Source organism: Hibiscus syriacus, unplaced genomic scaffold (genome assembly GCF_006381635.1).
Source record: "Hibiscus syriacus cultivar Baekdansim isolate YM2019G1 unplaced genomic scaffold, ASM638163v2 tig00110478_pilon, whole genome shotgun sequence".
Classification (NCBI taxonomy): Eukaryota; Viridiplantae; Streptophyta; class Magnoliopsida; order Malvales; family Malvaceae; genus Hibiscus; species Hibiscus syriacus.
Genome location: NW_024062755.1, coordinates 80,293 through 91,698, shown reverse-complemented (window position 1 = coordinate 91,698; position 11,406 = coordinate 80,293). Strand labels below are relative to the sequence as shown.

The 11,406-nt window shown below is 38.6% G+C and overlaps 1 pseudogene; it reads left to right on the top strand.

Moving 5' to 3' along the window:
• Nucleotides 1-3,369: 3,369 nt before the first annotated feature.
• LOC120128254 lies at nt 3,370-4,505 on the top strand (annotated as a pseudogene).
• The last annotated feature ends 6,901 nt before the right edge of the window (nt 4,506-11,406 follow it).

Below are 11,406 nucleotides of genomic sequence, written 5' to 3'. Positions count from 1 at the left end.
ATTAATTTAAGATAAATAATGACCAAACCTAAATAAATGTAAATTTAACATGCAAACTTGGAAATAAAATAGTGATCAAAATGCCAAAATGCGTATAAGTTATTGGCCAAATATAAGAGCAGTCATAAAATAAAAACATCATAAACTCAAGACTAAAAAAATAAAAACACTTAAAATATGAATACCAAGTTAAAGAAAGTAAGAAAAACAGATTTAAGGACCAAAACACAACGTGTCAAAAGATAATGGATTTCACACATAATTATTCCACTCACCACAAGCATATTCTCCTAAGCTAAACACTGTCGTTTTACCTAAATATATTAAAGCCTAAATTAAGCTAAATTTGACCTAAGATCATAACACAACTTATGGCTAAAAATCATCAGTGCCGCTTTGCTTCCTTCTTCCCCTGTCTTCTTTGTTCAACGAAACCAGATGCCGAAACAACGGCCATCATCAACCCCTAAATTCACTCCTAAGGCTACTCTCGAAACCAAACCGAACGAAAACTCGACCTCGACGGAGCCAAACTAACCTAAGCGACGAAAGAAATTTCCAACGAGGTGCTCGAACACCTAAGGTAAACTTCCATCTCCTTTCTCTTTTTTACTTACTCGTATTCATACTGTAAACACACATAAATCACTGAAAAATGAATCGAGAAGAAATATACCTTAATGAGTGCTATGGTTTTATTTCGAATGAAAGGAAAAGAGAAATCTGGAAAATTTCTTTGTATTGATCTTAAAAAGATTCTATTACAATTGTTGCTTTGGGTTCTCTCTCTAATCTGAATACAAGAAATCTCCCCCTTTGTGATAATTTTTTTGTCAATTTGCTAATGGTTTTTTTTTGTGAAATGTGGACTGCCCCATTGTTGATGATAATCTTCTGCTTGAATCCTCTCCCCCTCTTTTTTATTATCGACAACCCCCCTATTACACTCATTTTTGGGTTCTTATATAACCCATAAAAAATAAATAACAATGTTGTTAGTGGATGAGTTGGAGCAGGGCACTAGCATGGGTCTTCTCGTGGGTGGCCGACAAGTACGGGCTGGTGCTCAGGCGTTGTGTTGGTGTGCAGGAGCTGCTACTCAGTTGAGGCGCTTCACGTGGGAAGCATGGCATGGGGTCTTCACGTGGGCAGCATGGTGTGGGGTATGTGGCTTTAAAATATGGTGAGGGCAACTGAATAGTGACCCTCACAACTAGAATGACAAGGAAATATTACAGCACCTGAAGCACAATAGGCAATTGCTCTGGTGGCTTTTATGCTCAAATCCATGGTCAAGCCATACCTCAAAGGCTGTCAGCTATTCAGTGAAAAATGAACTTGGCTAAAACAAAACAAAAGTACACCCAGATATGAGGGAACACAAGGAGCAGAAAATAAGCACCTCCTCACTTTGCTACTCAATTATTGCAGGCTCCAGTACACATCAATCAAATTCAGGGAAATAAAATAATATTACCAATGGTTTTTGAAGAAAAACACACCTGGAAATCTGCATTAGGATCAGTGACTAACTATGGAAGCTGTGAAAGGCAAATTTCAACAGCCATGTCCCATGCATCCCTGGAATGTAGAGAAGAAGATTTTAAAATAAGCAACTGACAAGCAAGTTGAGAAGTAAGTCAATAGCCCCTGTAGTACCATATATGGTGCTGATGGGTTGGTGGCAACATTGGGTAAGAAATTGGAGAACAATTTGCAGAGCGCATAATCTTCTCGGCAAGCAAAAATTTTCTAAACAAACTGGCAACTAGTAAATCCTGTCTGAACAACCTCCGAAAAAGGTCTGCATCACAAAAGAAGTGTTGATTAAATACATCTATAGTTTAATATAATTTATAAAATTAAAAACAACCAGTCATCAATACATCAAATAAAGTTTTATTATATATATAATAATTTCATATAACTAACTTGATATCTATAATATTTTTTTTATAATTTTAAATTATAATCTTATTTGTTCAGAACGATTTGATAACATCACAGCTTAGATAGTGTGATTCATACATCTAAAAGGAAATCTTTAAATAAAATAAAATAAAAAAATTAATTACTATGACTTATGTTGTGATTCGAGTATGAACTTTGGACATGAATATGTATTGTTCTATTTTAATGTTAGAAAACAAATATTTTATAAAAATTAAAGAATTGGAATAACATCCAACGAGAGAAACTCACATGCATCTTCCTTGGTAAGGCAGAGAAGAAAAGTAATTCTAAATACGTTGCCATAACATCCACCTTTCTCAACCAATATTCCAATCTCTGCAATGAGGTCACCGATTCATTAGTAACTTGAAGCAACAATTAATCTGGGGATCATAAGAATCCTAACCTTTCATTTGGGCCATCACATGAAGTGTTTCGAACTTTGCAGAGTCTTGAGCTAGTGATCAATGGTAGTTCGACACCAACCATCGACATCCCTGATAACTGAATCCATTGTACAATCAGGCAATCAGCTATGCTGGTTACAATGATCTTAACGAAACCAAAAGCAATGCTGGTATAAAATCGAAGTAACTTCGGCGGGTCAAGACCTCTGCAAAGCATGCACCCAGAGGGATGCCATTTCCAATGCCCTGTCAACCTACAAGCTAGCTGCAAGTGAATGCCCGAGCCGTGCAAAAATGTGGTGAAAATGTGTCGCAACACTAGAGCGGTTATATCGCTATGTATGGGTCAGCAAATGCTAAAATTATTGTCTTCACCAGGACATCATGAATATGTTACGTAAACTCAAGTGTGAGTGCCAGATACCGGTAGCTATGTTAAAATGTGTGACGGACACGAGTACTTCAAGCATTCCTGAATAACATTGAACTTCCAGTTACATTGGGCAGTGGCTCCCATGGCATCCAGTATATAACCTCGCCATCATCATCGCCAACTACTAAGTCCCTGTCCCTGATTTTGCAAAGAATACAACCTGCACAACGGAAGATAACAATTTGAACCTGAGATATGGCCAGAACTGAACATTTTTTATCACCCAATAGACTAACTGTACGGATTACAAACAATGGGATATTCATTCCTATTTTTATGAACGTGTTTTTTATTTTCTTCCATACAAAGACAAAGTGATGTTCCTAATTAAAGGAAAATCAATCAAATCCATTGAGAGTGTGATAGGTAGAGGAAAAAGACCTTGAGATTGTCGGGCAACTTGTTAGCAAGGGCCTCAACGATGGCACGGTTGAGTAGAGGATAGTGGAGTGTTGCAAGCGCTTGGTCTGGTTAACGACGGCGTCCACTAAGTCAGGATGACAATGGTCAATGGCCGCAACACACTATAGCTACACCTTCAAACTTACTAGATTATACCATTTGTATATTTTTCCCTTCACTTTCTCTTTCTCCGCTTCAACCCTTATGAAGCTTCATCTGATTTGTAGTATTTTGATTCCGACTTTGGCCTGCCATGGAATATGTGACTCAGCTATTCGAGTCCTTCATAGGGTTAGCTTTGCAATCTCATTGGAATACAGTGAGGGGTTCATCGGGAGAGCTTTTCTGATGGATTATGCTGAAAAAATGGAACCGGCTTTCCGAGTTGCATTGAGTGCTGAAGCTAATAAGTGGAAGTATTCATGTTCCTCAGAGGATTTTCTAGGTGATGAGAAAGTATGGAATTCTGGCCATTACTCCAATTTCTACCCTTTTGATGTATCCCTTCCAAAGATGGCTAGCGGATCGAAACTTCCAGACAAGGCGTCTAGATGAAAGTTCTTGATTGACGCATTGCTTGAAATGTGTTTGATGCATTCCTCAAAGTGTGTGTGTGTGTGTTTTGTATTGTGTTTGCAGAGATTGCAGATACTTTGGATTGGTAATCTGGTACTTGTAGATGTTTTGAACAAGATAAAATGGTAGAGTTTCAATTTCCTAAATTGATTTAATGTTATGGGGACGAAGACTAGATGTGTCCACTTGGTTAAATCCTTCCGAGAACAGAAACATCACATTTGTTGAATGGGTACTAAAGGGTTAGAGTTATTCAACGATAAACTCACAAAAAATGGCGCTGATCGCGTCGTGGAAGGATCAACCGATGAGGTTTTTAGCACTGGGGAATAAGACTGGGAACTTGGGAATTTATATCTACTCACCAACCACTCGAAAATTTGAAGCTTCGTTCCAAGCACTCAACCCCACTTGTGACCTTCCTTTAGCTTGTAATCCTTATGGCATATGTACATTCTCCAGTGCTTGCGACTTTTAACGATAGGAAATGATACGGTCTCCGGTTGTAACGAGGGGAACATCCGGAGCCATTTCTGCGGCAGAACTCAAGCCAAGATGCTCAAATTAGACGGTGTCATTAGCGTACTCAAAGATGCTCCCAAAAAGGTTAATGTTACCAAGACAACATGTGCACAATTATGCTTGAATGACTGCAAATGTGTTGTTGCATTACATTCATACTGAAATTATGGGGACTCGAGCTTCGAAGAATGCTCCCTTTTTCGGATCGTTGCATGCATCAATGTTAGTGTATGTAAATGCATGGCATATAAGTTCACTGATGTGCATGATGGTTGTGCAGCTGAGGATTGGTTCACTGCAACTGATCAGTTGAAGTAGTTAATTTATTGTGCAATTAGTTACTTCATCTGTTATAGCTATAGTACTAGCCATAAATACTCTCCTTGAGAGTTGTAATACACACGCTTGAAAATAATGAATTTCAGAAGATTTGTTTTCTCATTTGCTTTTCTCTGTTCTTGTTTAGATAGATTAGACATCTATTGTTAATCTTTACATGGTATCAGTCGCCAAAACGGTCCTGCAGTTTCTGGTTTGCTTCTTTTCTTGGAGGTTCTTGAAGGTTCTTGCTTTTCTTTGAAGATGGTGGACTTGCAACAAGCTGGTATTCAATCTCCGGTAAATACCACAGTTACTTCAACGTCATGTGGTTCTTCAGTTCTATCCAGTGTTCAATATATACCCAAACAGGATGTCATAAAGCTTACCGAGTCAACATACCTTCTTTGGAAGCATCAGGTGACCCTTATAATTGATGGCTATGGATTGTTGGCTTACATCTCTGGTGATAGTCCTGCTCCATCTCAGTTTGTTACAAATGAGTCTGGGCAGCTTGAGGAAAATCCAGTGTATCATGTGCATAGGCAACAAGACAAGTTGCTTGCTTCGTGGTTGTTGACAACGGTTATCATTGAGGTTTTGCCACATCTTACGGGGCTCACATCCTCTCGCACAATCTGGAATGCAGTTTCAAGATTGTTTGGAGTTCGTTCTAGTGCCAAGATTTCTTCTCTCAGACATAGTTTGCACTCTCAGAGGAAAGCTGGCTTGACTATGAGTGATTATTTAGCCAAGATCAAGACAATCTGTGATTTGTTGAATGCTGCAGGTTGTGTTGTACCTGAACAAGAACAAGTAAGTGTGATTCTTGCTGGATTGTCAATGGAATTCGAGTCCATTATTGTTATAGCGTCTCGTGATGTAGTGTCATTGGATAGCCTCACTGAAATGCTCCTGGATTGTGAGGCTAGACAGAAAGCTTTTTTAAGCGATGATATTTCTGCAAATATGGTTGTTCAACCAAAAGAAGAAAGTGGGTCGAGGTCTCTGTCTGTCACTGAAACAGATGCTACAGAAAAGAAAAATTATCCCATGAGAAGTCAACAGGGAAATCAGCAGGGAGGCTATCGTGGTCGAGGCCGAGGAAGGTTCAATAATTCGAATCGACCACAGTGCCAGTTGTGTGGAAAGTTTGGGCACATTTTTCAACAATGTTATCGTCGTTTTGATCGAGATTTCACTGGAGTTATCAATGAAGACCAGTCTGCTGAGCAGTGGAAGAAACTGTCTGAACAGTTTGTTCCTGTGAATGGACATGCGTATAATCACATGTTGAGTTCTCCAGTCTTCTACCACTATCCATCCAGCTCTATGCAGGCTCATCCTACAGCAACAGAAAGACAAGAATCATTTGTTAATACTGCACCTACCGCCTTTTCCACTATGCCTAGTATGGCAACAGCTCACAGTGTTCCAAAACACTCCAATGCTTTGTGGTATCCAGACACGGGTGCCACTCATCACGTATCAAATGATCTTGTTCCGTTCAACTCTGGTATGACATACAAAGGTAACAACACTCTTTTAATGGGAAATGGTGAAGGAATTAAAATTGACCATGTTGGTCAAGGCTTTGTGTCTTCTAGTCTTAGACCTCTGGTGTTACAGAATATGCTACATGTCCCACACATTAAGAAGAAGTTGTTGTCAGTATCTTAATTCACTTGTGATAACAATGTATTTATTGAGTTTCACCCTTTTGAGTGCTTGGTGAATGATGCACAGACTCAGACCATTCTGTTGATAGGGAAGCTCACACGTGAAGGTTTATACCAGCTACTACCGTATGAAGAAAAGCCAGTCTGGAACTTTGGCATAGGCGCTTAGGACACTCCTGTGAGAAGACTGTCAAAGGTGTTATGAAAATGTGTAATGTTTCTTCTAGTGAAAACAAATTGAACAATGTTTGTTCTGTGTGTTTGCAAGGCAAGGCTCACAAACTGCCTTTTTGTAATTCATTGACTGAATACAAAGAAATTTTCAGCTGGTTTGTCAGATGTGTGGGGACCTGCACCTGTAGTTTCGACTGAGGGTTACGCATATTATGTATCGTTTATTGACGTGTTTAACAGACATACCTGGGTGTATTTAATTAGAAAGAAATCTGAAGTCAACCAATGCTTTCTCAACCTTGTTAAAATTGCTGAAGTTCAGTTTGGGAAGAAAATCAAAGCGCTGCAGAGTGATGGTGGAGGTGAATATCAAGCCCTGAAGAGTTGGTTTTTTACCAATAGTGTACAACATCGAATCTCCTGTCCCAGCACGTCAGAACATAATGGGAAGGCTGAATGAAAACATCGCCACATTGTTGAGATGGGACTAGCCATGTTAGCTCAAGCATCACTGCCAATAAAGTTCTGGAGTCATGCCTTTACTATGGCAGTGTATATCATAAACAGGCTCCCATCTGAGATAATTTTAGGCAAGACCCCATTTGAGGTTCTCTATCAGAAAGCTCCTAACTACTATGGAATGAGAGTGTTTGGATGTGCTTGTTTTCCCTTCTTGATATCGTTTAATCAACATAAGTTGGATTTTCGGTCAAGGCAATGTGTGTTTCTTGGGCCCAACACCTCACATCATGGATACAAATGTCTAGACAGTGATGGCAAAGTCTTTGTGTCTCGACATGTGAGGTTTGACGAGTAAGTATTTCCTTTTGATAAGAATCAACTCACATGCAGTTGCTACAAACAAGAAATGATCACTACCGGACAATTTCCTATAGTTTATAATGAACATGGGGCCACACCGAATTCCAATGTGCATGTGCCTCTTGGTGTGGTGATAGATACGCATAATCCAAGCCAAGATGTCAGTAGGGCCATGCCCTTTGAGATGGTGGATGCACGTGGTAATGAATCCAATGCGCATATGTCTCCTAGCGTGGTGCCCACCCACGTTATTACTCCAACAAACGCACATAGTCCAAGTGTTGATAGGGTTGCGACAAACATGAATAATGAGAGTGATGGTCATGGTGTATTTTTACGTGGGAATCAAGAAGGCATTTGGCATGGTGCATAATCACATGGGGTCCAAGAATTTTGTCATGATACGCATGGGGTCCAAAGTCCAAGCAATGGTGTTAGTGCGCATATTGAAGAAGCACGTGAACTAAGCAATAGTGGATGCACTGGAGATTTAAACGTTGATGCGCATGACAATAGTGGGCGCACTCATATTAGAGATTCAAATATTGATGCGCATGGTATGGTTCCCACTCAAATTCAAGAGTTAATTAATGGTGATGTACATGGCATGGTGCCCACCCACGTTGATGATTCAACAAATGCATGGGTCCAAGAAGAAGTTAGTGGTGCGGTAAACATAAATAATAATGGTGGTGACAGCTCACATGGGGACCAAGGTGCGACAAACATGAATAATGGGAGTAGTTTTGATGGCAGTCTTGGTGGCAGCTCACGTGGGGTTCAAGAAGAAAATGGTACAGCAGAGCCATGTGTTGAAATCCAACGCAATGTGGAGAGTGGTGTACCACAAGCTGTCTCTAATGCACATCCCATGATGAACAGGAGTAAGCATGGAATCTGGAAGCCAAAAGTTTATAACGTTGCAATTTCAGATCGAGCGCCAGCTAATATCAAAGAGGCATTGATGAGTCCTCTTTGGAAAGAAGCTGCACAAGCAGAGTATGATGCACTGATAAGGAATGGCACGTGGACACTAGTTCCTCTTCCTAGAGATAGGAAGGCAATAAACTGTAAATGGAGTTTTAGAATAAAGCGAAATGTTGATGGCTCGATTTCAATGTACAAATCACGCTTGGTGGCGAAAGGTTTTCTTCAAAAACCAGGGATTGATTTTGATGAAGTCTTTAGCCCGATGGTTAAGCCTGCAATGATCAAGGTAATCATTTCCTTGGCGTTGTCATGGGGGTGGAAGCTGAGACATGTTGATGTCAACAATGCCTTCTTGAATGGGCTGCTCACTGAAGAGGTGTACATGACTTAACCAACAGGGTATGAGCAAGGCAATGGTGAGTTGGTATGTAAGCTACACAAGGCGATTTATGGGTTGAAACAAGCACCGAGGGCCTGGTTTGACTGAATGCATACCTGCAATCTGAAGGTTTTTGCCTAGCTAAGTCGGATGCCTCTCTTTATGTTCGAAAGACCTCGGATAGCTTGGTGTACTTATTGGTGTACGTTGATGATATCATCTTAACATGGAATAAAGAGGTGGTTGTTCAAAGTGTAATAGACAGACTGAATGCTCAGTTTTCGTTGAAGGATCTTAGACCATTGAATTTTTTTCTAGGAGTGGAAGTCGGTTATGAAGGTGGTGATGTTGTTTTGAGTCAACAAAAGTATATCCAAGACCTTTTACAGAAGCATGGTTTTGGTGAGGTAAAGAGTCTTCCCACCCCTATGGTCTCTAACATCAAGTTGTCAGCCAAGGAAGGAACACCACTTGAAGATGCTGCACGGTACAGAAGCATCGTAGGTGCCCTACAGTACATTGTGATCACTCGACCTGATGTGGCGTTTGCTGTGAACAAGGTGTGTCAATTCATGCAAGCCCCACTTGATGTTCATTTTATGGCAGTCAAGCGAATACTTCGTTACCTACAAGGTACTGTTGACTTTGGACTGCGTTTTACACCCTCCTCGAGAATGGCTTTGATTGGTTTTGCAGATGCAAATTGGGGCTCGGATGTTGATGATAGACGGTCAACCTCAGGGTTTTGTATATATTTTTGTGGGAACCTAGTCTCGTGGAGCTCTAGAAAGCAACAGGTTGTTGCACGTTCAACTGCTGAGGCTGAGTACAGAAGTGTGGCTTGTGCAGCTGCTGAGATGGTGTGGCTTCGATCGTTGTTGGGGGAATTGCATATAGTTTCACATGGCAAGGCCACATTGTGGTGTGATAATACAAGTGCAGTCGCTGTATGTGCTAATCCCGTACTGCATTCCAAGTTCAAACATGTTGAGTTGGACTTGTTTTTTGTTCGAGAAATGGTGGCCATGGGACAGCTACAAGTGCATGAAGTGCCTACAGTTGAGCAGGTTGTTGATGTGCTAACCAAGCCTTTATCAGCACCTTTGTTTTTTAAACACAGACAACAGTTGCTGGTGATGCAGATCAAGAGTAGATCAATTTGAGTTTTGAAGGAGGTTTGAAGTTGAAGATTGCAAAGGGAATGTTAGTATAAATGATCATTCATTTCATTTTGAGTTTGAATGAGCATTGACCATATTTGTGCGTGAGTTTGAAGGAGGTTTGAAGTTGAAGATTGCAAGGGGAATGTTAGTGTATGTAAATGCATGGCATATAAGTTCACTGATGTGCATGATGGTTGTGCAGCTGAGGATTGGTTCACTGCAACTGATCAGTTGAAGTAGTTAATTTGTTGTGCAATTAGTTACTTCATCTGTTATAGCTATAGTACTAGCTATAAATACTCTCCTTGAGAGTTGTAATACACACGCTTGAAAATAATGAATTTCAGAAGATTTGTTTTCTCATTTGCTTTTCTCTGTTCTTGTTTACATAGATTAGACATATATTGTTAATCTTTACAATCAAACTTTAGTTAAATAGATCTTAAAAAGACTTGTAAAATTTCTTTATGTAATAATTGGGTGCTTAAAAGTACTTGGTATGTGTGTGCAAACAAATGATTATTTGATTTTATCGATTTGAATTTGAGGTATAACTCTTTTTATAATAAAAATAATAATTATACAGCTGGTCCAACTATTATATCTTTTAATTGTATATTACTGATTATACCATCAATTTTTGATTCAGTCAATTTAAAGCATAAATTCATTCAATTCTAACAAGATGAGTTACGACAATATATGTATGTGTGGATATTGTATAGTTCTAGGTATGATAGGATAGATGGAGACCATACACATAAGAAATTAATTTTGGAAATATCGATGAGTGAAGTAGGTGGGGAATTTATGTTCTCGTATAAAACTAAATTATAAACCAATGTTTGAGGTTTCTCTCTTTAAAATGGGACAACATTTGTATAGTTTGATAGGAGTGAGAGAAGATAATCAGTCGGATTGGGTTACATTTTTGTTTATCTGAATTTGATTTGAGTATTATTTTTTTATTTGATTCGATTTGAGTTTAAAAAAATTTTATTCGACTCGATATCTGACTTGAAATTTTAGATAAAAACTCACACATAATTTAACTTGATCCGACACAAATATATATATTACGTAAAATGGGGACCTAATTGAAAATAAAAATAGGGACATAATTTGATCCGATTGAATAGTTTTTACTTTAGTATCAAATTCAACTTGAGCAAAACTCGAATTAATAAAAGAATCATATAAAATTAGATCAAAATCTATTAGAATTGAATTAAATGCTCATCCATAGATATGAGAGATTCCAAAATTCATTGAACCGAAAAATCCAAATTAAATACCAAGATAGGAACTTATCCATTTTCTTAGATGTATTAAGTATAAACTTTTAAATTAGAGATATATAATTATGTTTGAACGTACTCGAATTTAGTTCTTAATTACGAAAATAAATAAATAAATAAATTTAGTTCTTAACATTTTCATATAATTTGTAAAATTATGCTTTATTTGTTTAGATTAAGATCAAATTAATGGGATAAAGTCATAATTAACCGTCCTTAATTGCAGATTTTGGGGGCATTTCGCAGTTTAATTACCATAACAACAACTAGGATTACCTTAGATGATCACAAAGCAAATTCAACATTTGATAACGTAAGTGATATACTGATATTCACACAAGCCATACATA